The following is a 25,638-nucleotide window of genomic DNA, read 5'->3' as shown; positions in this document are numbered from 1 at the left end:
TACTCTGCAATTCCCACCGCAGCCTCGAAGGCGGAGACAATTAGCTCTCTTTTAGAGATGTGGACATTGAAATACAGAGAGGGCAAGTAACTTGCCTGAGATCACACAGCTGAGCTGGGACTCAGGCCCAGGCCACCTGGCTCTGGAGCTCCTGTACACTCCTGCCCTCACGGGGTATGTTTGTGATCTCTCTCGGGACAGAGACCCTGGGTGGCTCTTCAGGGGACATCTCAGATCCGGAGAAGACAGTGGCAAAGCCCACACAGGAATCTAAAAGGTGCCTTTCTGCAGGCCTATCTGTTGTTTAGTCTGAGCTCTGTCTACAACCACCTGGGATTGGCCCACCACACAGCAGGAGCAGAAAACATCTGGAGCCCAGATGTGCCCACCACTCCCTGGGCCAAGAAAACGTATGCACAATTTTCCAAACTCGTTGGTTCTCAAAATATTTTAAAGTGCTTTGTAGGAAGGAGGAAAGAAGTTGGGGGGCCTGGTTAGAAAGAACATCTCCAGGAAGAATCTCAAACAAACTCCATTTCCTCTAGTAGCTTTAAACTTCTGCTGGCTCTGGTCGTTCAAAGGCTACGACTCCTGGGTCAAAGCCCAGAAGCTGGCTGGGGCCCAAGGTCATTCTGAGGTGGTCAGAGGCTGAGAGTCTGGGGAATCCAGGGCAGCCAAGACTGGAACTACTCTTGGATTCCAGATGATGTGAAGACCAGAGCCCTCTCTCCAAGACCTGAGATGGGACGGGCATCAAGGCCCCTGCACCCCAAACCTGTTAGTTACATAATAGATAAAGTCGGAGGAATGAAACTTATTTGTTATCTAAGACCCCATCCTTCCTGAATTTAAGTCATTGCCTCTTTATTCAGACTCTTCAAATGGTGGGAAAGGAAAAATGGCTCAGCTGTGTCCACTCCCACTGTCTTAACCTGGATCAATTCGTTCCCAGCCCTGTTCTCCTTCTAGCTCTTCTCCAGCCAATGGTCACAGCTTTCAAAATTCCACTGAGACCATGACTTCTTAAAAAACAAACACGTATGCCCTATAACTAAATGCCCATTTAAAAATCATTGCATATAGTTTCAGCTCTGGGACAAGAATCCCTGTGCTAAACCCATGCAAGTAATTGGCGGGAGCAGTAGAGTTGGAAGTCTGTGCTTGGAGGGAAGCCACAAAGGTCTTAGAGGAAAACCCCTCAGGTCTCAATATCAGCCAACTTTGACTTGTTCTGATCAATAGTCTTGTTTGAGGGCCATTGGGCTATGTAACTGACCAGGTTCCCCTTTTCCTAATGCCTTCCAGGAAGCTCAGAGCCCTGTTTCTAGCTCATCAGAGCAAGCACATAGAGAGGGTGGTAGAGTGTTGCTTGTAAAACGCGTCTCATTTCTGGCTCCGTTTTGTGTCTTCACCTCTCTTTTTCTTTTATTTCAGTCACTGAGTTCACATTTAGTTTACCTTTATATAACCTTGAAAGCAAACTTTAATCCTTTCTGGAACATGTTGTTAGATAAAATAGAATTAAATGGAATGGAAGGAAATAAAATAACAGTGTTGAGCTTGAAGTTTTGAAACCTTCCAGGCCTACCCATAGACCCAGATGACCTGTCTGTAGCATTCACACTGAAGTACAAAGAGTACTGGGGCGCCTGGGAGGCTCAGGTTAAGCATCAACACTTGGTTCTGGCTCAGGTCATGATCTCAGGGTCATGAGATCGAGCCCCACATCAGGTTCCATGCTCAGTGAGGAGACTCCTTGAGATTCTCAGTCCCTCTGCCCCACTCGTGCTTGCATGAATGCATGTTTGCTCTCAGACAATAAATACATCTTTAAAAAAATAAATAGGAGCACCTGGGTGGCTCAGTGGGTTAAAGCCTCTGTCTTCGGCTCAGGTCATGATGCCAGGGTCCTGGGATCGAGCCCCGCATCGGGCTGTCTGCTCTGCGGAGAGCCTGCTTCCTCCTCTCTCTCTCTCTCTCTGCCTGCCTCTCTGCCTACTTGTGATCTCTGTCAAATAAATAAAATCTTTAAAAAAATAAATAAATAAAAAATAAAAAAATAAATAAAACACAAAAAGTACATTCTAGCATCTTCTTTCCAAAGGCCCATCCATATGGGATTAGACTCTTCCCATCCCAGTGGAAGCATCAGGCAGAAGCAAGTTGAAGAGCTGGTGTGTCTGCTAATGACCTTCCCATCCCAAGAAAAAAGAGCTTTTGTTGCCAGCTCCCCACTAACAAGCATTAAGAGGTGGTCAGCTTTCCATTCTTCTGTTTTTCACAGTGATGTCTCTTGACCTACTCGTTGAACTCTATCATGGACACGTGCAAAAGGCAATAGCAGGAGAGAGGCCCAGGCCCCCTTGACCTTACATCGGTCAGAGGTGACTGATGGAAGTGGCCTTGTGCCATCTTTGAAAGCATGAGCACCAGGGCCTCATCTTTCTTTCATTTTTAAATTAGGCTCCATGCCCAGAGTGGAGCCAACACGGGGCTTGAACTCATGACCCTGAGATCAAGACCTGAGCCAAGGTCAAGAGTTGGATGCTCAACTGACTGAGCCACTCAGGTGCCCTACCAGGGCCTCGATTTTGAAGCCTAAAGGCCCAGCACGCTCACACACAGAGTGGAGATGGATTTAATTGCCCTTCGTGAGCCAGCACAGAGGATGGGCAGGCCTGGGGACACAGCTGATGTGGGTTTCTTCTGAAAGCTGGACACCGCCCCCCCTGCCCCCAACTCCCTCCAAACTGGAAAACAAAACTGCCTTCTCCACAAATATTTACTGAGGGCCTCCTATGTGACCTTCCTATCAGGCACAAGTATATGGACACAAAGTGAATACGGAGTAGATATGTTGTTTATACGTGCACAAATTAGTACGTTAGCAAGCAGGCAGAACCAAGAACCAAGAACCACATGTATGTGTCCTGCCTTCAAGGAGCTCACAGTCCAGCTTGGGGGTGTGGTGACAGACATTGGCCTGTATACAATCCTGGCTCTCTCCATTCCACCAATTTTTATGGAGAATCTCCAATGGAGATTAAGCATCACCTCCTCGGAGAGGCCTGCCCTGATTTCTCTCCAGCCTGCCTGCCCCCCAGGCAGGTCGGGTATCCCACACATCTAGTGACAATACTGATGCTCTGGGACACCCCCCATGCTCTAGCTGTACTAGGGAAGAATCTGCAGAATGTTCCCCAGTGAGCTGAAGTAGGACTATCGTTCTGGAGCACGGCTCTGGGTCAGGCACGGTGCTGAATGCTTTTCACGAATTATTTGCTTCTTACAGAAGCCTTACGAAGCAGGAGCTGTAATTATCTCCATTTTGCACACGGCAAAGCTGAGACCCTAGGAGACTGCCTGACATGTCCTGGTTTCCCCTCCAGGCACAGAAAGAGCCAGGATGAATCCAGGCCTCTTGACACCTAAAGGCGAAGATGGGCAAGAGGTGATTAGGTGATTTCCAAGTTGCTCATTTTCCACTTTGGCAACTTCCGGTTCCTTGGTCTTTTGGGGAACTGAAGTTTCTGGACTTCAGTTTAGAAAGAGGGCATAGGGTAGGGGAGGGCCGGCTTGGTGGCTCCCAACTTGCACCTGGCTCGACAGGAAGCCTCATAGGGAGGGGCAGGCAATGCATCACACAGCCTGAGTCAGCCCTGAGCCCAGTCTGCTTGGCCTGGATGGCCGGAGGTTTGCCCGCCAGCCAGCCAGCTCCCTCTGCCCTACCTCTCACCCAGCGGGTCCCCCTCTTTGCTTGGCTCTCTCCCCACCCAGTCTACCGAAGAAAGGGGTGGTTTGATATTGCAAAATAAGCAAATGAGGGCCCCAGCTGCTGGAGGAATGTTTGCATCTTGCCCCATCCTGCAGAACTGCAATTGCTTGAATCCCCAGCCACCAAGAACCAATATCTCAGATGCCAACACAGTGGCTCCAGGGGCATGGGGAGCTGTAAGGATCTTCACTGGCCAGGCAAGGCGGTCCTATTCCTGAGGCATTTTGCAACCATCAGCGGGCATGGTGTGCTCTGCTGTTGGACAGTTACCGGTAGGAGCCAGGGAAAGGCCAGAGAACAAATTGGTACGAAGGAAAAGTACAAGGGCTTTGGTGTCAGAAACCCTGAGTGCAAGGCCCAGCTTTATCTCTGACTACTCTGTGTCTCAGTTTCCCGTTTCTAAAAATGAAGACAACAATAGTGCTGGGGGCTCAGGTCTGACTTGCAGGAGGGGGGAATACAATTGCTCATGTAAAGTCCTTATATCCCGGGGTCTGGCACAGAAATGCTGCAGGTTCACCCTTGCTCTCTTCAGGGGTTGCAACACGGGAGGGTCTGAGTCAAATTTGGGTTCTGCTAGGATCCTTGGGGAAAGACCAGAGGAGACAAGGTTGGAGCAGGGCTTCTAGGCAGAAGGCCAATGCAACAGGCCCTGGGCAGCAAAAATAGTTTGCTCTCACCCTTGGGTTCTGTCTTTTATGGGTGCCCTGAGCACCCAACTTGTCAGGTGAGTCACGGTTAGCATCTTATGTCCGTCATATCCTTTGGGAATCACAACAAATGAATCTAGGTCTTATTATTATTTCCAGGCCACAGAATAGGCTGAGAAAGGTCAAGGTCAAGTCAGACTTCCATGGAACCCATTAGCACAAGAGTCTGCTTTCTGATTTGGGGCCTGGGGTGAAACTGTCCCCCAAAGGTACCAGAGGGAGGTCCGTGTTGAAGGGGTGTTACTTAAAAGCAGCCTGAGGGGGGCGCCTGAGTGGCTCAGTGGTTTAAAGCCTCTGCCTTTGGCTCAGGTCATGATCCCGGGATCCTGGATCGATCACCGCATCAGGCTCTCTGCTCAGCAGGGAGCCTGTTTCCTCCCCTCTCTCTGCCTGCCTCTCTGCCTGCTTGTGATTTCTGTCTGTCAAATAAATAAATAAAATCTTTAGGGAAAAAAAAAGCAACCTGAGGAAGTCAAGCTGGGATGGACATTCATTGCTGGATGGTTAATAAGGTACATGTGGAAAAAAAATCATCTAGAGAAACCCAGCCGGGGAGAAGTTAGGGAATGGGCTGAGGCTGTGAATTGTGAGTCAAGAAAGCCGAGTCCCTTTTTGATGGGGCCCAGCGTGGGCCAAAGAGATGGTCCCTTAAAACAGTATTTTCCAGACCTGAGTGGGCACCAGAATCCCTACTGGGGCTGGTACAAAAATATTGTTTCCATGGCTCCAGCCTGGCGGAATGTAATTCAGTGGAAGGCAGTATATCAGATCTCTGTGTTCAACTCACCTCTAGGGGCACACCCCCCCACACACACTCGGAGGAGGGGGTGGTGGGAACCCAGCACTCTGCTACAGGTTGGTAAAATGTGGTACCAAGTTCAGGTTCCTCATATTATCCACCCTGATTCAATGTATGTTTGGCTGTCCCCTCCTTATCTGTCCTTCCAGTGCTAAGGGCATCCTAATCTCAAATCTTCCTGATTTCTCTCTAATGCCCTATCTCCCCCTGTGGGGCTGACCACCACCTTCCCAACATCACTGGTCCAGTGACAAGTCTGTGGTCCCAGACCATCTGTCCCTGGGCCGAGCCATTTCAGAAAACAGGCTCTGATTTCTTAATCTTTGCTCAAGCATCTCTGCTTCCCATGGCTTTTAATCACTCGGAAAGGGCCTGCTGTTCAGAGCAGCACTCCCTGAAATGTGTCGATATCTTGTTATAAATCTCCATGCTGCTGCGTCTCTAGGGCCTGACTCAGGGTCACAACCGCATTAGAGAGACAGTGAGCGGAGGTGGTGCTCAGCAGCCGTGGCTGGCTGGGCAGGCCTGTACCAGATTCAGCTCCGAACCCATGCTCAGTAAATGTGGGCTGATGGGCTCCTTGCAAGCCCCCTGTGGCTAGAGGTCCAGGGCAGAGGTATCGGCCATGCCACTTGCAGGAATATACCCAACAGGACTTGGGCAAAACGTCACCAAAAACAGGTTCTAGAATGTTCATAGCAGTACCACACATGGTAGCCCCAACCTGGAAACAGCTCTAATCGATGCTGTACCAGTCAAGACAGCATTGCCCTGGGAATAGGCAGTGACTGGAGGAGGGGACAGGAGGGGCAACCTTGCTCCCAGTCTTGGTCTGGGGGCTGGTGACACAGGTGTGCTCTTGGTGAGAATTCAAGGACTTGTACACTTTTCAGGTGTGCAGTTTCCATACGTCTATGACATTTCAAGTTTAAAATGATCTCACCCCAGAGATGTCCACGAATGGGCAGAGGGGAGGATACCAGAGATCCAAAAACGGCCACATGGGACTCTGTCCTCACTCAGCTACCGGCGCTGTGGCCTCTCCTTGATCCCTGGGTCTCCGGGGCCTCAGTGTCTTCCTTCACCTATAGAGCAAAGGCACGGGATTGTGATGACCTCTGGCATCTAAATGGGGACTGGCTCTGATGACGGTGCTAAGGGACATTCAAAAGCAAAGGTCATATCACACATATCTCTGGCTTCCTTGAATAGCGGAACATCCCCGGACTCAGCTAAACCTCTCTAAGGGCCCCATTCTGTCATTATGTCCTGTGTCACCAGCCTGTGAATTCCTCCAAGTCCCATTTATCTTTACACTCTGAGGGCCCAGCCCCAAGGAGAGGATCCCATCAACTTGTGCTGGACTGAGTAGCAAGTGCTCCCATCACAGGCAATAATGATACCAGGGAGAACCAGTGCTTGTACAAGCTTTGCTGCGTCTGTGCCAGGCACCACTCAAAGTCCTTTCCAGGTAGTATCTTATTTAATCGTCGGAGCAGCACCGTGAGGCAGTTTCTACCTCCTGGCCCATTTTACTGTAATCCAAAGAACAGAGGGACCGTGTGAATTGCCTAAGGTCACACAGCTAGTAAACAGCAGGGCAGGGTTTCCAATGGAGCAGTCTGGCTCCAGGGTCCATGTTTTTACCTTCTCCCTAAAGCTACACTTCGATTTGTCCTGGCCTCTGGCGTTTACTGTCCTGTGTTTGCTCTGCCCACCCCTTCCCTTTGACATTTTATAGGCTGCCATCTTAGCCTCTTGGCCTTAATCCTCCTAGACTGGAGAGGACTTTTAGGTTTATCTGTACACATCCACAGCAGCCACTCAGGGCCCTTCATCAGTGTGGCTGCTTTGCTCTGGACCTTCCAGTCTGGATGTATCTTTGCCGTAGCAACAACAGGGATGGATGGAGGAGCTCTGTTCTGGGCTCTGTCTGATCAGACAATATGCAAGAGCCCCTTGATGTTTCCGCCTTGGTCCCCAGTATCCTTCCTGGTCATGACCAGCTACCCTAGGTCTAGGTTCAAGAGGTGCTGAGGAGCCCCCAAAGCTACACTGGGCCGGGAGCCCTGGGTTCAAGTCACCTCGAGTCCCTGTTCTAAAAAGCAGCTCTCTCTACACCCAGGGGGTGGGGTTCTTGCCAGGTCTAGGAGGAAGATCTGGGAGCCTCCCTGACCGGAGCTCACCTGCGATTGTCTAGAAGTCTTCAAGGGAAGGGAATCAACATCCCAGAATTCCAGGCATGATGGGGAAGTTGGCATCCACTATGCCACTGAGCCTCACAGCCTCATGAGGGAGGCATGCTGAGTCCCATTTTGTAGAGAAGGACATTGAGGCTCAGAGAGCTCACCCTGCCGTGGGCCTCAGGATGCATGAGCCCCCGTGGCCCATCTTAAAGCCTGACCTGCCAGATCACAGAGGGAGAAGCTGCTGCTCTACTTCCCTCCCAGAGACTCCAGGCCCATCTGCAATGAGTCCCATTTACAAAGGCTACATACTGGGGACAAAACTCGAGCAAACCTCACAGTATTGCTACTCTAAAGGTCAACTAAGATGAAGCATCTCAGGGGCTCAGTAAAGAACCTGGCACACAGTAAGGACTCAGTACCTACTGGTGTTACTAGCGGTGGGAGCCCCTACTTCTGTGCCTGATCCTCAGATTTCAGGGAAATGAGGGGCAGACCCTAGAAGAAGATTAGACTCACTCCCATGACCCTTCTAGATCTCCCAAATCTTGTGAACCTTCTCTTATCCCTAACATTCCTTAGTCACATGACTTCACACTGGTTACTGGAATTCTCCGTGCCTTGGCTTCCTCATCCATAAGATAAGATGATAACATCTGAATAGAATTCTTATGAGAATCCATTGCATAAATTGTTATATGAATAAGTGCTCAGAGTAACGCTTGACTCAATGCACCATGTAAGGATTTGTATTACAGTGTATGTGAGAAAAACTTCCTGAGCACCAACTGTATACATACAATCCCATCCAGCTATGCATCAAGCCATTCAACAATTTATTATTTACTGAATGCCTCCTTTGTGCCTGGCATGCTCGGTACCTCCCGTCTGTTCTCTGACAGCAACAATTCCCAACAACTGTTCTAAGGTGTTGGATACAAGGGCAATAAGACCTCCACAGCTCACGCTCTCTCCCTTGCCACACCCCCATTAGAACAAGCTCTCATTTCACCCAGATGGCCAGTGAGGCGTCTGGCTAACTCCAGCTTTCCAGATGGCTCAGTGCCTTCTCCCCCCAGGGTCTTTATTCTGGGGGGGGGGGGGTTCCTCCTCTCTGGCCACCATCCCAAGAAGCAGAGACAGCCCCTCCCAGCTGAGGTCCAGCCAGCTAGAGGCAGGCACTGGGAGAGGTGCCACCAGACCAGGGTCGGTTAATCTTGCCTTTAATTAGCATACATGCTAAGTGACGAGGCCAGGGGTGACCCCACAGATGGCAGCCTGCTCTGCTGCCCGTGATAAATTGGGTGCATTCAGTTCTGTGAAGGGCCGTATCTGAGCTGATTCTTGTGACTGCACTTCTCACACCTGCTGCTCGGGCACGACGGCACTGAGAGGGTAGCATGGCCAGCTCGGGTGCCCTCAGTACCCAAGGCCAAGACTCCTGTCCAGCAGCCCAAGGGATATGGGGCCCAAGCGGAAGAGGGGAGGGTGGGAAGCTCCGCTTTCCCTGGGCTCCCACGCTGGCTTCGTCCAACCAGATTCTTTGGGAGAAGGAACCAAACATTTATAAAGGCCCTGCCACAAGCAGCTTGCTACGAAATAGTAATAACTACTGGGTCAGACTATAGAAAGTTGCCATGTCTGGAGGTCAACACAGAATTGAATACAGCCAATCTCATGTGGTTCAAACTACTATTATCTGACAAGTGCTTTCTACGTGTCAGGCGTTGTTCTCATATTAACCAGCTGAGTCTTTACAACCACACTTGGAGGAGGGGCTCCTTGCTGGTGGGGGCCCCTCCTCTCTCTGGCTTTGTGCTTCAGAGTAGACGACTTCCATTGGAACACCAGCTTGTTCCCTGACTCTCTCGACCCCAGTGTGTTCCAGGCCCTGTCCTAAGTGACTGACATGTGTCACCTCATTTATTCCTCATAGGAATCCTATGGGATGGGTACCAGTGTCGTTCCCATTTCAAGGGTGAGGACATCAAGTCCCAGGCATGTTGAGCACTTATTCAAGGTCATGTGCTTAGTAAAGAGCAAAGGCAGCGCTGGAAGCCAGGCTGTGCCATCTTGTTGGGGAAGAAGCTGAGCCCCTACCTCCCTCCTTTCTTGTCTGCTTCCGGGAGCCAGCTGCCTAGAGGAGACACACGTTCTGCCTGTGGGGTCCCTTTATGCAGAACTTCACAGAGGCACGATCTGGCGTGTGGGGGAGGCCTGTGTCTGACCAGAGGCCCCGAGGGCTAAGGTCTGGTAATGAGGCCCACTGTGGCCACGCAGGGAAGCCATCTCCTCTAATCCAGCCTTCCCCCATCAGAAGGGACATATCGCCATCATTGTCTGTATGCCTAGTTGGGTCTCTGTCTCTCCATCAATTCCAAATTTAGGGGGTATGGGAAGAGTGGTGTTATTTAACGGACCCTTAAAGTCCCTACCCTAACCATCCCCATTTCGCAGATGAGGAGGCTGAGGCATGGGAAGCTTGTGTGACCCGGCTGAAGTTCTCTGAGATCCGATGAGCCTCCTCATGTCCGCTGGACCACGTTTCAGCAATGTCACCTGGGTCTAATGGCTCCAAATCTTGACTGCCCCGCAGGGGTCACAGGAACAACCCCATTCAGATCATAGAGTGGCCATGAGAGTTAAATGTTAGAAACCACAGGTTTAAGACTCCTGGAAACATGCGTGGTGCAGAGTAAACACTCAATGTTAGCTATAGATCAAGAGTAACAGGAAGAACACCCCCTCCCTTCTACTCTCGTATCCTGCTCCGTTTTCCATTGCATTTATCTAAATTAGAAGTTATCATGTTAACGTATCTATGCACTTGGTTCTTATTCCCTGCCGCCAGCAAAGTGTAAGGTCCATGAAGCAGGGTCCTCATTATCTTACTCATCTCTGCATCTCCCTTGCCTAAAACAGTGCCTAACACATAGCAGATGCTCAACAAACCCTTGTGAAACAACCTTATATATTCACCAATGATGGCTTCTTTCCCTTCCCCGAGGACAAGGAACACTCAGCTTACAACCCGCACCCCAGGAGCTGCTCCTCCTTCCAGTTCATCCTTTCCCACCCAGCCTCGCCCACAGGGGACTTTGGAAGAAGTGCTGCGCCTCTTCAAGGTCATGCTCAAGGTGTCTTGCTCTCACTCCCGTCCCTGGCTCTCTGCGACTTTCACGGCCCTAGTGGCCCCCTGCCAGAAGGCAGCACCCCCTTAAACTCTCGCTGCTCGCAAGACTCCTGTCTGGCCAGCTCCTTTCCCTCCCAGCATAATGGGGGAAGAAGCCCTTTCTCCCGCCAGACCCACAAAGCGAGAAATGAGAAACGCACACCCCAGGCTGCTGGCTGGCTCCGGCGCCCGTTTCGCTGCTGCCAGGGAGTGCTTGGTCTTTAGCTTTCCCCCTTTTTGGCTTGATTAATACAATGCCAGTTTCCTGCTGCCCAGCCTTTGGAGAGGCATGTTTTGCTTTCAATTCGGCTGACCTCAGCTCCTGCGGGAAGGGTTCATATGGGAAAATCGGGGGGGTCGGGGGAAGGGATGGATTTGGCAATCCTGGTTGCAAAAACCATGAATGAGGCTTAGCAAAGCTCAAGAATCCCTCAAGTCAGGGTGAAGACCAGGAGTGGGGGAGGGTCTCTGAAGGCGTCTCCCTTTGCTTCTTCCTGCATATGGGGGGCCGGGGCACCTCTGGTCGGTTCAAGCAGATCACATCTGGGGCTGGCAGTCACATCGCATCAGGAGCACCCAGAGGCCAGCCACGCCTCACCTCTGCCCTTTGTTTATTATGGGCCTCGGCAGCTGAGTGGCTCCAGAAGGCGAGGAAAAGGCAGGAGGGAACAGTTCTCTTTTAAAAAATGTGGGATAACGTTTGATATAAAACAAAAACAAAGCGTTTTTCTCCAGGGCCCGTTCCCTAAAGTCTCTTTCTGTGTTGGAGTAAAGCAGGAGAGAAATGAGTGTCACCTCAAGGAAACTGGTTTCTCCCTGTCTCAGAGGGGGTCATAATATAGACTGGGTCTGGGCACGCGTCTGCGGCACCCACGTGCGAGTGTGCGCGCTTGCAAGTGTCGGGGCTGCGTGATCCGGCCGCATCTCCAGCAGCTCTCGAGCGAGCGTCTGCTCAGAGTCAATAGAGAGGATTCAACCCAGTGAACAATTATGGAGTGTCCCAGCTGCTGCCGAGGACAAGAGGGTGACAAGACAGCCCCGGCTGCCAGGAGCTCGCAGGCTGGCTGTCACACGCCAGGCCATGGGCACAGGATGCCCCCTGGGAGCACTCGCCGGAAGTGGCCGTGACTGCTGGTCTCCACAACCCCGCAGCACAAAGACCCGCTTTGATGCGGTCCCTGCTAAGCTGCAGCAGGCCGCCATGCAGATGGCCTCCGTGCCCCACCTGGCTGTCTCGTTCACGGCACCCCGACCCCGCAGACAGCAAGCGCTGGCTGAGACTCGCTCAGCACATTGGCGACGCGGACAGCTGGCAGCCACCTGATACCCACTGTGTGCTGTCTGGCACCGTTCGGAGGGCCGGGAGGGAACAAGCTGATTTTGATTCCCCTCAACTCCCCTACGAGGGTGACGTTGCAGACACACAACCCCTTCTCCCAAGCCCATGGAGCCAGATGTGGCTCAGAATTCAGAAACTCTGGGATTTCAGGAAGAGGCTACGGCAGATATGCTGTATATCACTAATGTGCACCCAGGATCCAGGAGGATTCCCATAATCGATCATCTTAGTGCCTGTCCAGCAACGGGTAGGAATAGCTTCACTCGGCATGGTAAGACTGTAAAGAACCCTGCGTCCTATGTGCCAGGGTGAGCTGTCAAATAAATTTCTGCCAGTGTATAGAAAAAACCCCTCCTGATTCCAGAGCTTTCTGGGATTTGCAGTTACAGATAATTGGGGGTGTGAAGTCCTGTTCTGCACAGAAGAGTAAAATGTGGAGACACAGAGCTGGGGAGGAGAAGCAGGCTTCATTTCCAGGCCAACTGGCTCCCAAACTGAGTTCTTAGGCCCTGCACATGGCACAGCCTTGCTTACATGTCTGTGGGGACTCCCGAAGAGTACATCCCTGGGTGCAAAGGCCTCTGGGTGCAGCTCCCATCAGACCTCTCCAGACCCAGGGGTGTTCACATACTTTTGTTCCGACACTAGAAGCCGACCGCACATGTTTCTGAACACACCAGGAGCTTTTAGTCCTGTGGCTTTTGCAAATACTGTTCCTCCTGGCTTGAATGCCTCCCACTGTTTGGCCAACTCTTATTCATCCTACAGAAGCCACTCAAATGACCCTTCCCTGGCGAGCCACATACCAATCCCAGTGGGCCCAGGATGACTTGTTGTATCCTTTCTGGCCCTGCTCAGAGCTGCAAGGCTCCTTGCTAACTCTCTGGGAACACTTTCCACTGAGCATTTAAGCCAGATGCCAGGGGACCCTGCCTGCTCTCTGGGATGGGGTCAGCCAGGCCCCAACCCCCAGTTCCACATCCTCCTGAAGTCCAAAGGCTTTCTCAAGTTGACTGTGGATCCCAGGGTCTGCAGCCCATGGTAGCCTCCAGTCTTCTTCCTCTGGGCCGTGTCATTCACAGAGTAGCCAGCACCCTCCCAAGGCCCACCGCCCATCCACAAAGCATCTGTGAGCAGAGCAGCCTTTGCGGGGCATTTGCCATTAGGGCGGGTGGAAGAGAGGCAATGTTGCCACCGTAGGAATACAACCTATCTCAAACTGAATGTAGGGTTTTGTTCTTAAATGGCCCCCACAGGACAATGTCTTGTTCCTCCGCTCTCTGGGTCCCAAGCCTCCCGCTATCTCACAGGTGTCCCCCCCAACCCCGCCATCCCCCCTACTCTGCTCTCTTCTCGCCTCTGGCCCACCTCTCAATGCAGATCTGACGCCAACTCCAGTTTCCTCTACTCTTTCCTTTTGCAGGCCCTTCCCACCACCCTCCTACCTCATTGCCCTTGGCCTCGGCTTCTGTCTTCCATGCTCCTGTAGGAAGCTCGGGCTCCCACCTTCAGTACCATAAGCAGCTCAACCGGACTTTACCCCAAAGCAGGCAGCATCCTTCTGGGGGGCTGGTTATGTAATAGCCCATTATAAAATGTCTCTGCTTATCAGAGTGGTTTATTATCTGTCTTCCTGGCAGAGGCCTGCTTTGCTCAGCTCAGAGTGTCCTCTGTCTCTAGCACAAAGCTGGGGGCACAGGAGGGCTTCGAGAAGTGATTCTGTGGAATAAATGAACGGGAAGTGAATAGTCCTGAGATGCATAACAAAATGCAGAGAAGTTACTTCCTACAGGAGCATGGAAGACAGAAGCCGAGGAGTGTGTGTGTGTACACACGCATGTGCATGTGTATTTTCTGGGAGTGGGGGTCACGGATTGTCAGGCCTGGGAATATGTAAGGTAGGAAGAGACCAGATAAGACAAATCCATGAGATCAGTAGAGATGCCCAGAGCCTAAGGCCCGAGTCACCAAGAGCATCCTAGTGATCAAGAAACGTGGTGGGGACTTTGCCCCCAGGGCAGTGGCCCCGGCTGTGCCTTTCCCCCCCTAGTATGTAGATGAGGACAGACCTTACCCATCTGTCCTCCAGCACTCTCCTCCCCTGATTTGATGCCTATATTTTCAGAAGGAAGGGACAGGATTTAAGTCTAAGAGCTTCATGTCTACTTGTGTTTAATAAGCCATTACTGAGCCCTTACTATGTGCCAACCCCAGTACCAGGTGCGGGGGATACAATGGTATAAAGGGGCTCATAGAGGTCCACACAGATGATCCCAACACAGGCAGTGCAGGCTAGTGGCCATGAGCGTGTGCTCCGGGGTCAGACTGCCTAGTCAGAGCCTGGGTCCTGAACATATGACCTTGCCAAAGTCATTGCACCTCCTTGCCTTGGGTCCTTCCTCCCTAGCATGTGGAGAGTAATGGGGCCTCCCTCACTAGAGAGCTGTGAGTTTTAAATGAGTCAATATGTATCACGACTTCAGAATACTTACATGACTCCATCACACTCTGCGGGAGTTGGACATACTCCTACTGATGACGATTACTATTACATTGTGACGAACACTACTGCAATTCTTGTCATGGTCCTTGGGCTCCATCCAGACCCTCTCTGACCTCAACTCTCAACAATCCTCCACCGCCACCCCCTCCCCCCCGCCTCACTTCAGACCAGGGTTTCTCAATCCGAGCATTATTGATATTCAGGATTGGAGATCATCTTCGGTGTGTGTGGTGGGGGAGGGGGCTGTCCCGTGGACTGTAGGACATTTAGTAGCATCACCCCTCCCACACCCAGCTGCCACCTAAAAATATTCCCAGATACTGCCACATGTTCCCTTGGCAGGTGAAATGTCCCCGGGTTGACGTTCACCACTCTACATTCAGTCATCTTGCTGCTCAACTAGGGAAGCCTACTTAGACCCCAGGGTCTTAGCACCTACTGTTCCTTCTACCTGGTGTGCTCTTCCCTCAGATAAGAAGATGGCTCAGGTCTCAGCTCAAATGTCACCACCTCCTCAGAGAGGCCTTCTCTGACCACTATGGCAACAGGCGATGCGTGCACGCATGAGCTCGCGTGCACACACACACACTTCATGGCTCTCAAACTCCTTTTCAGCCTTCACCCTATGGCTAAACTCCAAATGGCCAGAGCTTGTGCCGGCCCGACTCAAAAGGCTGTGGGTTCCACATAAGGTAAGACGCAAAGCCAAGCTGCCCCCAGATGTGTCTCCACTGGCCCATCACTCCCTGTACTGACTCTGATGAGCTGTGGAGATCATCTGGTCTCCCCCTTATTTTCAGCTGGCGCAGCAGAGGCCCAGAGACGGGAGGGGAGAGCCTCCTAAAGTGGCAATATAGGGACCAGAACCCCCAGCTCTTCTGATCCCAGGACGGAAAGGCATTCTCTTGAAGCCAAAACTGTAAGGGAGGCTGGTTGAGGTCCCTTCACACAGCATTAGGGCAAGCTCTTTATCTGCAAAATGAGGGTAAGCCCCTTGTGGGGTTGTTGGGGAGATTAAACGGGATTGTTTATAGTTTATAAAACACCCAGAACATGCCCGGTGCAAAGCATCAGCTTAACAAATCACATCTGTTATTGGGGCTCTTATCATTATTATTGCGAGGCCTTATCTCACACCAAGTGTATGTGGCTTAGCTACAGGCTTTGGAGTCTGCCTGTGGTAGTGCAAATCCCAGATCCATTGCCTCCTGGCTGTGTGATTCTGGGCAAGTTATTTAACCCTTCTGTACCTCCATCATCTTGTGCATAAAATGCAGGTAATCGCAGAACCTACCTCATGGGAAGCTTACGAGGATGAAAGGAAATCATGTACGCAAAGTACTCAGCCCCAGAGCCAGTGCTCACTAAAGGGGACTATCGCCACCGTCATCAGTGACCACGACCATGACCTCCACCACCATCATCACCACCATAGCCTCCTTGTTCCGAAGTGCTCACGCAGTCTGGCCCCACGCCAGCCCCAGAGAAGGGCTCCACACATCTCCGTGCTGACTGACCTTCAAGTTTTCACCCCTTGGTTCCCAGGGAAGCTTTTGCTTCACCCAAAACTCTTGCTCAGAGGATTTCTCTACTCTCAGAAATGGTTCTAAACATGACAGATATCACAGGAGGGTCCCAGAATGCACTCAAGATAGTCTTGATCATTGAATATTAAACTAATATTAAAATCTCCCTTCTTTCAAAGGCACTAATAAGGCATAATAAAATAAGGCATAATAAGATAAGACTTCCATCTTTCTGCAAATAAAAAGCCCTTGCAAAATGTACAAAGATTTGCAGAACTGGCAAAGCCCCACCCAGTCCTTTCCTGAAGGGATTTTTAAACTGAAGCAGATTGAAGTCTTACAATTCTCCCCAGGGATGCCCCCAAAGGGAAACAAGAGTCCTGACTCTTCTCCCATTCAGACCCTCTTCTCTTGGGACAGCTTCTTCTTTGCCCCAGCCCACGATTCTAAATCACATGGAGCTCTGCAGAGAAACCCTAGCTCTGGTCGGCCCTCCTTATTTATTCATCCGCAAGTTCAAGTCTAGCTGACTTTGGAATCATGCCAGGAGGGGGAAGACCATTATGCCGATAGCTTCCCGCTCTGGATTCCTGGCCCCGGGCCTGGTTTCTTTTCTTTCTCTGGAGGCTTCAGGGCTGCTGTGAATCTCTGAGGTTGGAGTTTTGGTGTCCTTCACCTCCCCAGCTGTCCCCTCCCCTCAAAGCTGTCTTTCTTTTTCACGGCAAATAGAAAGTAGAAAGTTGGTCACTCAGAAGCTGTTAAGAGTCAAGGGTTTGGAAACCAAGGAGAGGGGTCGGTCTTAGGTTCCCAGAGCTGCTGTAACAAACCCCCACAAACTCAGTGGCTTAAAATAATGAAATCTATTCTCTCCAAGCCTGGAGGTCAGAAGTCTGAAATCAAGGCGTCCGCTGGGTTGTTCCCTCCGGAGGCTCGGAGGGAGAATCCGTCTCGGGCCTCTCCCAGCTTCTGGTGGCTCTGCGAAGGTTTGGAGCTCCGGGGCTTGTAGCTGCATCCCTTGTCCCCGCCTCTGTCTTCAGGAGGCCTCTTCCCCTTTGTCTGTTCTCTGTGTGTCCTCTTTTCTTTTTATAAGTCCAGATTGGATTAGGGGCCCACTCTAGTCCAGTATGACCTCCTCTTAACTAATTACACCTCCAAGCCCCCTAAGGTCACTTTCTAAGGTTCCAGGTGGACATGGATTTTGGGTGGGGACAGTATTTAACCCAGTACAGGGGGCAAGGGCTTAAGAAAATGACTTCGTACTTTCCCCCACTGGAACCCTCTCTCAACGCCTCACCTAGGCCGCAGTCCCCCAGTGCAGCCTGGAAAAGGGAGAAACACTGTGGCCCCTCCATGGGAGAATGTGGAGATTTCAAACCATTTTCCCACCAGTGTGTCCGCGTGATCTCATAATGACCACAGAGGGAGACTGGGCTTCCTCATCTTCCAACGACAAAATGGCTCGGAGAGGTTAGGCCACTTGCCTAAGGTCACATATCTGCTAAGTGGAGAGTGGGGCCTAGATCCCAGGCCTTCTCCCCCAAATCCAAGGCTCTTTCTGTCTTTCCATTTCCTCACCAGGGAAGATACAGGGCTGGTGAGTTTGCAAGAGAAACCTGGTGGCTTGAAAACCTGTTGGGGGTTTGGAGAGAAACTGCTTCTGAAGAAAGTAAGAGGGAGTAAGGAAGCGTCTCCAGAACACAGTAGCAGGGGCCTGGCCAGGGAGGAAGAAGGCAGCTTGTTTTCCCCACCATGAAAAAATATCAAGGGAAGCTGCGGTTTGGTGGTCTCCCTTCCTGCAGTTCCTCTCCGCATTAGCTCTCCTCTCCTGCTGCAGGCTCCTTGTGCTAATTCTGTCTTTACCTGCAGGGCAGCTTTGCCATCTGCGGAGAGATGAAAGTGAGCTAGGACAGGTGTCTGGAGCGCAGGCGGGATGAGCTCAGCGCACCTGCAGGGGGCGCTTGGAGGGCAGGCGTCTCGCTGGACACCCCAGCACGCAGGGCTGGGCCCCAGGGAAGTACAGGCAGAGGCCAGTCTATTTAATCAATGGTAATAAGCTAGAGTTTGAGAACTAGCCTTGGTGTGTCCACCTACTTTGGGGCTGCCGCACCTGCTGTTCCCTTTCCCAGAACATTCTTCCCCCAGAGGGGCACATGGGCACTTCCTCACTTGCTTCAAGTTCTGCTCTGTGCATGACCAGCCTTCTTAAAATCCACACCCCCCCGAACTCCCTAGCTCCCTCCCTGAATTCTTCTCCAACATCTTATGTATTTTAGTTTTCAGTTTTGTTTACAGCCTATCCCTCTACGTCCTAGGGTCCAGGAGAGGAGGGATTTACATCTGTTTGTTCACTATTGAATCCCTAGTGTCTGCCATGTAACCCAGACCTCAATAAATATTTGTTAAATAAGTTGGTACGTGAATGAGTGAATTTACTACAAGATTCAGCATGGTAATGTGAGGCTCTGGATTCAGATTCTCTAGAATCAAATCTCACTCCTCACTGCCTGGCGTGGGACCTTGGGCATATTCCTTAAATGTCTCCGGGCATCAGTCTTCTCAAATGTCCAATGGGGATAATACGAGTGCCTATCCCACAGGCTTGTGAGGAGGTCAGCTGAGTGAATCTCAAGTGCCTGGTACACTGCCAACCTTCCATGTATATAACAGCTATCATGATTATTGGATTTATTAGTATTTGGGAAAGAACACTGCAAAGTTGTGCAGGAGAGAGTGTGAGGGAGACATGCCCCCCCCCCCCCCATCCTCAGGGGCCTTAAGAGTTTCAAGCACTCACTGAGCTACCAGCATTTATCCCAGTGCCTGGCACAGAGTGGGCCTTCAGGGGGCAGCAGATAAAGAGAACGTGCCCCATTTTCCAGCGCCCCTGACAAAGGATGATTCCATGTTCCCCCCCATGCATGGGAGGCAGCAACTAATTCCATGGTGAGGGGAGTAGGAAGGGTGGAGTATGTCCAGAAAAGGTGGGTCATCTGTTGGCTTTCCATCACGTCTGCCTGCCCAAGGAGGCTCCCTCAGACATCTAGGGTTCAAGTTCTGGCTCTGTCCCCAGCTGGCCTGACCATGCCAAGTTTCTACCTTGAGGACTTCCAGAAGGAGATACATCCTGCCAGATTCTATCCTGACCCATTAGGTAAGTATTGATGGGGCTGTTGTTCTAGGTCCAAACCTCTTGCCAGCTGCCTGAAGGGTGTTGGATCTTGGTCTTTGCACCGACTGGGCTCCAGTCCCAACTCTGCACCTGCTTGAGGAGAGTGACCTTATGCAAGTCACTCAATTTCTCTGACCCCATTCTCTTCATCTATCAAATCACGCACACACACACACACACACACCTTTCACTGCGCAGAGGAGTGTGACAATGGAGCAAATACCCACAGCAGTGCCTGGTGTACAGCAGGGGCTCTGGACACAATGCTTCCCTTCTCTTTCCCCTGGCAGGCAGAGGGAGAGATGGGGGAGGAAGAGAATGAAGATGGCAGGAGTGAACATTCACCATGTTCTTGTACCTAACCCTGCACAAAGTTAAAAGCTTTGCCCATTTCAATCTCCTTACTATTCACATTTTACAGGACAAGAAATTGAGGCTAGGCAATGTCAAGCAAGCTGCCCAAGGTCATACAGACCCCAACGGACAGAGCAGGAACTCAAACCCATTTCTTTCTGTTGCTAAAGCCTTGGTTGTTACCGCAACACATGGCCTGCCTCTCATGGAGTGAGCACTGAGCCACTGGTTCCCTCAGCCCACTCAGCCAAGCAGGAAGGTACAGGTGGAAGAACACGGCAGGACGCTTGGCACACAGCAGGCAGCTGAGGCCATGCCTCCGGGGCTGTGGGTGACATTGCAGCTTTTTATCAAGCCCTTTGGGCGGGGAGCTGGGACAGCTCTGAGCTCACAGAATCCTTTCTGCTCTAACCAGATTGAACACTGTGAATCTCTACCCAGAGACCTCATCCATTAGTTGATTAAAAGCCATAGATCAGCCTGCCTGGCTGCCAGCGCCATTATGAATAAGAAGTGTCAGGAAATCTTTCGGCATAACCAATGTCTCTGAAATTGCCATGGTGACAGTTAATAAAACTTCGGAGTCTCTTTTGGCAGGCGGGCTCTGCCGCCAAGCAGCAACATTTGGGACAGCCTTTGAAATCATTTGTATTTAAATGAGCCACGAGTGCCATAGCTCAAAGTTCCACACCCTCAGATTTAAAACAAACACTGCCATCAAAAATGAGCTTGTCAAACAATTATTCCCAGCCAACAGAAGTGGCTACAAACAGCATTCAGGGCACCCAGGATTAATGAGAGGCAATAAGACTGACCACCTTAGTGGGCATAGACATGGTTACTAGAGTTAAACTGCTCAAGTTCAAATCCAGGCTCCAGCACCCCTCTACCTGTGTGAACTTGGGCAAGTTACATAACCTGTCTGTGCTTCAGTTTCTTCCCATATAAAATGGGATAAAGCTTAGTAACTCTTTCAGTGGGCTGCTGTCAGGATTCAGTGTATTACTACTGATCTCTTGGTCAGTTTGGGCCATTATAACAAAGTACTCTATACTGGGTGACTTATGAAGAAGAGAAATTTAAAATCTCACAGTCCTGGAGGCTGGGAGGTTCAAGATCAAGGCATTGACAGATTCAGTGTCTGGTTCACATTATGCTGGCTTTTTACTATAATCGCATGTGGCAGTGGGAACAAGGGAACCTCTGGGGTTTCTTACAAGGACACTAATCCCATTCATGAGGACTCCATCCTCATAACATAATGACCTCCTAAAGGTCCTGCCTCCAAACACCACTGCCTAAGGGGTGAAGCTAGATAAATTCTGCAGGGGACATAAATATTCAGTGTAGAGCAATGGAAAAGGTTTAGAATTGTCCCTGGCATCAGTTTAGTGCATACTCATTTACTTACTAAACATTTATTGGCACAATGTCTCCAATTTTTCAAACCACTCTGACTCATACTCTCTGACCCATACCCTTCCACATCAACTCTGCACTGGACTTGGGGGCTTCTTTTGGCCCCAAAAATGCAGTGGACTGATGGTGTTCTAGTTCTGAGCCTAGTCCTGAAGATCTTGTTACATTCTCCTCCCTCTCTTGGGGCCCTAGCAGGGCCAGGTGAATGAACCTAACTAGCCTGCTTCAGGGTGACAGACTGTGGAGGAAAACCCAGCTGACCCCCACACCTGTGAGAGCCCAGCCCAGAAAACAGAACCAACTCCCCTGACCTAGAGCGGACTCAGAGGATGCATGAGAAATCCTAGTGGAGACTGGAAGAGCCATCCAGTTGTACCCCAAATGCGCATTATTAATAATGCTTAGTGTTTAATTCACTTGAGTTTTGGGGTGGTTTGTTACACAGCAATACCTAAAGATACAGGACCCACTACATACTGAGAACGGAGTGCGATACTATCATCCCTCCAAGAGTTCACTGTCGAGCAGAAGAAACAAGGCCAACAAGGCCATCACAACCGGGCCTTGTGGGATTGCCCACTGAGAGGGAGGAGGGCACTCCAGGCAGCAAGACCAGCATGGGCAAAAGCTGGGAGGTGAAGAAGAACCATGAATCTGACTCTTCCTTGGGTTTGGAGACAAATGCAAAGGTTCAAGTATTTCTTCCCCTACTGCCGTTATCCAAGAAGCAGGGGATCTGAGCATCCCATCTCTCAACGAGGAGGAAGAACACAAACTACACAACCCTCTCCAGGTCAGATGCAGGAGCTTGGCTTTCAATAAACCCATGTCCTCATCTCCACAACCGAAGGAGGTAAGATTTTTCCAGAGAGGCAAGGAGGCCGGGAGACTCGCCTGAAACCATTCAGTTAAGAAGTGGTACCGATGCCTCTCCCAGGTATGAGGCACCATGACCCAGCTTTAGAAGCAGAGGGACAGCAGTTCAATCCCCTCGCTAGGTTTGTGCGGGTTTTACCGTCCCTCACTAACTGTGTGACCCCAGGCTAAATACAACCCACCTGCAGATAAGGTGACATTCCCCAAGAGCTGAAGAATCAGTACCCATTTGTTATCATTACTTATTATCATTCAAAGTAACTTCCTTCCCCAGAGAATTAATATTAACAAATGCTAGAGGAAAGGAGGGGGAGGAAAGGAAAGCAGCGAAAATGCATCCCCTCCCCCGCACAGGGTCTGCAGTTCAGAGGTCAAGGGCTGCTGCCTCCTCCTGCCCCAGAAAAGACACCAGCCACACAAAGGCCTGCCTTCCCACCTCCAATGTGGCCTCTGCCCATGAGACCAGGGCCTGCCCAAGAGGTAGATAGGATACATCCTCCAGGAGAACTTCACAGCTGAACTGCTCCCTGAGACATGCAGGCTGCACACAGTCTGTCCCCACTGGGCCCCTTGCACATCTGGGCTCCTGAAGCCTCTAGGGAAGGTTCTTCAGACTTTTTCTCGGAAACCCAGGTAGACCCACATTTGCCTTCAAGGAGTAGGCTTCCTACTTAGGAGAAGGGTCTCTCAGGCTTGGTTGATGCTCTGCTGCCACTCACTTGAATTTCTTCATGCTTTTTAACCAGGGACCCCTGCCTTTTCATTTTGCACCATGGCCTGCAAATCACTTAGACTCTCCTGCTTGTGGCCTGTTCCAAGTGTGGAGGCTGCAGGTATCCCCAACCATATCTTTAAAAACAGGGATCAAAGCTGCAGCTCCCTTTGGTCAGGCAGACTTGGGTATGTATTCATTCAACAAGCATTTAGAAGCACCTAAATGCCTGGCACATGGCTACGTGCTGGGGGTACGTACAATGAATGAGACAAAGACAACCTTTAAGAACTCTGCATATCCCAAATGTACTCTTGATTTCCCTTAGTCCTGCTCCTTTCCTCCTGCCCCTGCACTTCTCCCACTCAGTCAACAGTGTCACCATCCTCTCAGTCTCTCCAGCTGGAATCCCAGGAGTCATCGTGATTCCTCTAACCCCCTCACCCCTGCATATGGAACAATAGCAAGTCCCATGGGTCTCGCCTTCAAAGCTTAGCTCCAATCTGTGCACATTTCTCTATCCCGACAGGTATCCCTTCTCCAGGCCAACTTCCCCTCTCATCTTAGGGCTCCAACAACTCTCAACTGGTCTTCCTACCTCCATTCTTGCCCCATTCTATTCCCTATCTTCTTCCAGAAGAATTAACATGTAAAGAAACCATATTACTTCCTGTTTAAAGCCCTCTAGTCACTTCCTATTGCCCTTAGTATCAGATTCCTGCTCCTAACCTTGGTCTCAAGCCACAGGCTTCCCAATATCACCTTCTGCTTTGCCCCCTTGCTCATGATTATCTAGCCAAGTGGGCCTCCTTTCAATTCCCTGAGTATATCAAGCTCTTTCCTGCCACAGGGTCTTTGCATATGCTGTTCCCTAGACCTGACCACTTTCTGTTCTTTTGGACTGTACTGACCCTTTCTCTCCTTTTAGTTCTTTTTTTTTTCTTAATATTTATTTATTTGAAAGACAGAGACACAAACGGGGAGGCAGGCAGAGAGAGAGAGGGGGAAGCAGGCTCCCTGCTGAGCAGAGAGCCCGATGCGGGGCTCTATCCCAGGACCCTGGGATCACGACCCGAGCCGAAGGCAGAGGCTTTAACCCACTGAGCCACCCAGGCGCCCCTCTCCTTTTAGTTCTTAATAGAAATATCAAAGCTCCCAAGAAGCCTTTGCTGCCACTCTGTCTAAAGGTTTTTCAGCCTTGTCCCATTACCCCATATCCCATCTTGGCTTTTTTCAACAATTACTTATCACAACGGGTGATTATTTTGTTCATACATCTTTCTAAATTTTTACATCTCCCTCCATGACCTACCCCTGGAGACTGTAAGCTCCATGGGGGCAGGGATCTTTTCATCTGTCTGAATCACTCTTAACCCCAGTACCAAACACTGTGCTTGGAACATAATCGGTGTTTGCAACTTGCTTGCCAAATGAATGAATGAGTGAATGAATGAATGAATGAGCTCAGCCCTGGGCAGGAGGCAGAGAAATAAAGCAACAGTTATGATCCAGCCTAGACCATGAATGCTGCAAGAGCACAAAAGAGGCACCATCTTTATCAAGATGGGGAATCAAACGTTCATAACGGTTTCGCTGTTCTAGTTTGGCTAAGGTGTAAATGTATATAAAGTGTTTAGCTCTGTGCCTGGCAGCCATAAACACTCAATACCTGTTAGCTATTGTTACTGTATCGTTATTATTTTCCAATATGTTGAGAGCTAAGCAGAGTCTCGAAGGGCAAATGAGATTGAGAGAGGGTAGACATCGCAGCAGAGAGGCCTTGGAAAGCAGGAGGCAGGACAGAGCACATGCATCGGGCTGTCTGGGAGGAGGGCTGGGTGGGTGGAGAGCACTGAGGGGTGCGGCTAGGGCTCAGATCCCAAAAGCCTTGTTAGCCATGCTAAGACGCCCAGGCTTCGGGGGCAGTGGGAAACCCCTGGAGAACTGAAGCAAGACATGATCTGGTTTTGCCAGTGCATCGCGGTGGTTGCGTGGAGGATGAATTAGAAGGGGCCAGGGGAAGATAGTTATTTCCGAACTCCAGGGAGCTCATCACCCATTTCGTGCAGCCCTTGGAAGGGCTCAGGATCACGTTACAGCAGCGGGAGGGTGACGGGGGCATTGCAGACAATCCTGCCTTCAATGTGCTGTAAACAGGCTCACCTTTGGAGTCTCGACTTCCAGCTGAAATAGAAATGAGGTTTCCAGCTCACATTTTGCAAGGAGGAGGGCAAAAAGAGGCATCAAAGTGCACCAACCTCATCCCAAATCAAGTTGTGAACAAGAGAAAGAAAATCCATCCTCTGTGGGGCCATATTCTTCTTGCTTTAATGCCACTTCTTTCAAACCTATCAAAGCAAAACGTGCTCTGCACAGTGGTCGCGTCATACCTTGGCAGCTGCTACGTGGAGTCCATCCGCCTTGCAAAAGGGCACCATTTAGTTCTAATGTTGAATTCCTTGGTCTGAGAATCTTCCGAGTCATTTTACATGCTCTCTCTCTTTTTTAAGGTATATGTATCTTAACCCAGTGGGGGAATTCAAATATTCTTCTGCTCTCTTATGGGAAGAGATGGAAGTGGGAGGGGGAAGGGGAGGGAAGGAAGGAAGGAAGGAAGTGAGGAAGAGGGGGACGGAAGGGGAGGAGGGAAGAGAGAGAGCAAAACCAGGAAGAAGATCAAAGAAAAGTGACCCCCAAGAAATGATTCTGATCACTTCCTACCCATCTCCATGGCTGTTCATGATTCAGAATTCCAGCAACCATACGTAAATCATTTGGACAGCAAAAACTCCCCATTAAGGGAAGCAGAGTGTTGACATTTATTGAGCACCTGCTGCATACCAAGCATGGTGCTGAACTCACCATCTCAATTAAACTTCCCGTCTTTCCTTCAGAAACGGCTTTCTTACAACCCTTATTTTCAGATACAAAGACAGCACACTGAAAGGTTAAGCGATGTGGCTAAGGGTATGTAGAGGGCTATGAGGACTGTTGGTGCTATTGTGCTCCCTGGCCAGCACAGCGTGGTGCTTGGAAGGATGCCAAAGTCAGGGAAATCGGGGTCTGCCCTTGAGAAGCTCAGGGCCCCCTGTGTTAGG

General features: G+C 50.6%; 1 protein-coding gene across 3 annotated transcripts in view; it reads right to left on the bottom strand.

The window, feature by feature from the left end:
• ABTB3 (ankyrin repeat and BTB domain containing 3) overlaps positions 1-25,638 on the bottom strand; it is a 288,735-nt gene that overhangs the window by 155,103 nt on the left and 107,994 nt on the right. The gene's annotated exons all lie outside the window — the stretch shown is intronic.

Source organism: Mustela lutreola, chromosome 8, assembly GCF_030435805.1.
Source record: "Mustela lutreola isolate mMusLut2 chromosome 8, mMusLut2.pri, whole genome shotgun sequence".
Lineage (NCBI taxonomy): Eukaryota > Metazoa > Chordata > Mammalia > Carnivora > Mustelidae > Mustela > Mustela lutreola.
Note: the sequence above shows the minus strand (reverse complement) of the source record. Positions and strands in the feature narration are given on the sequence as shown.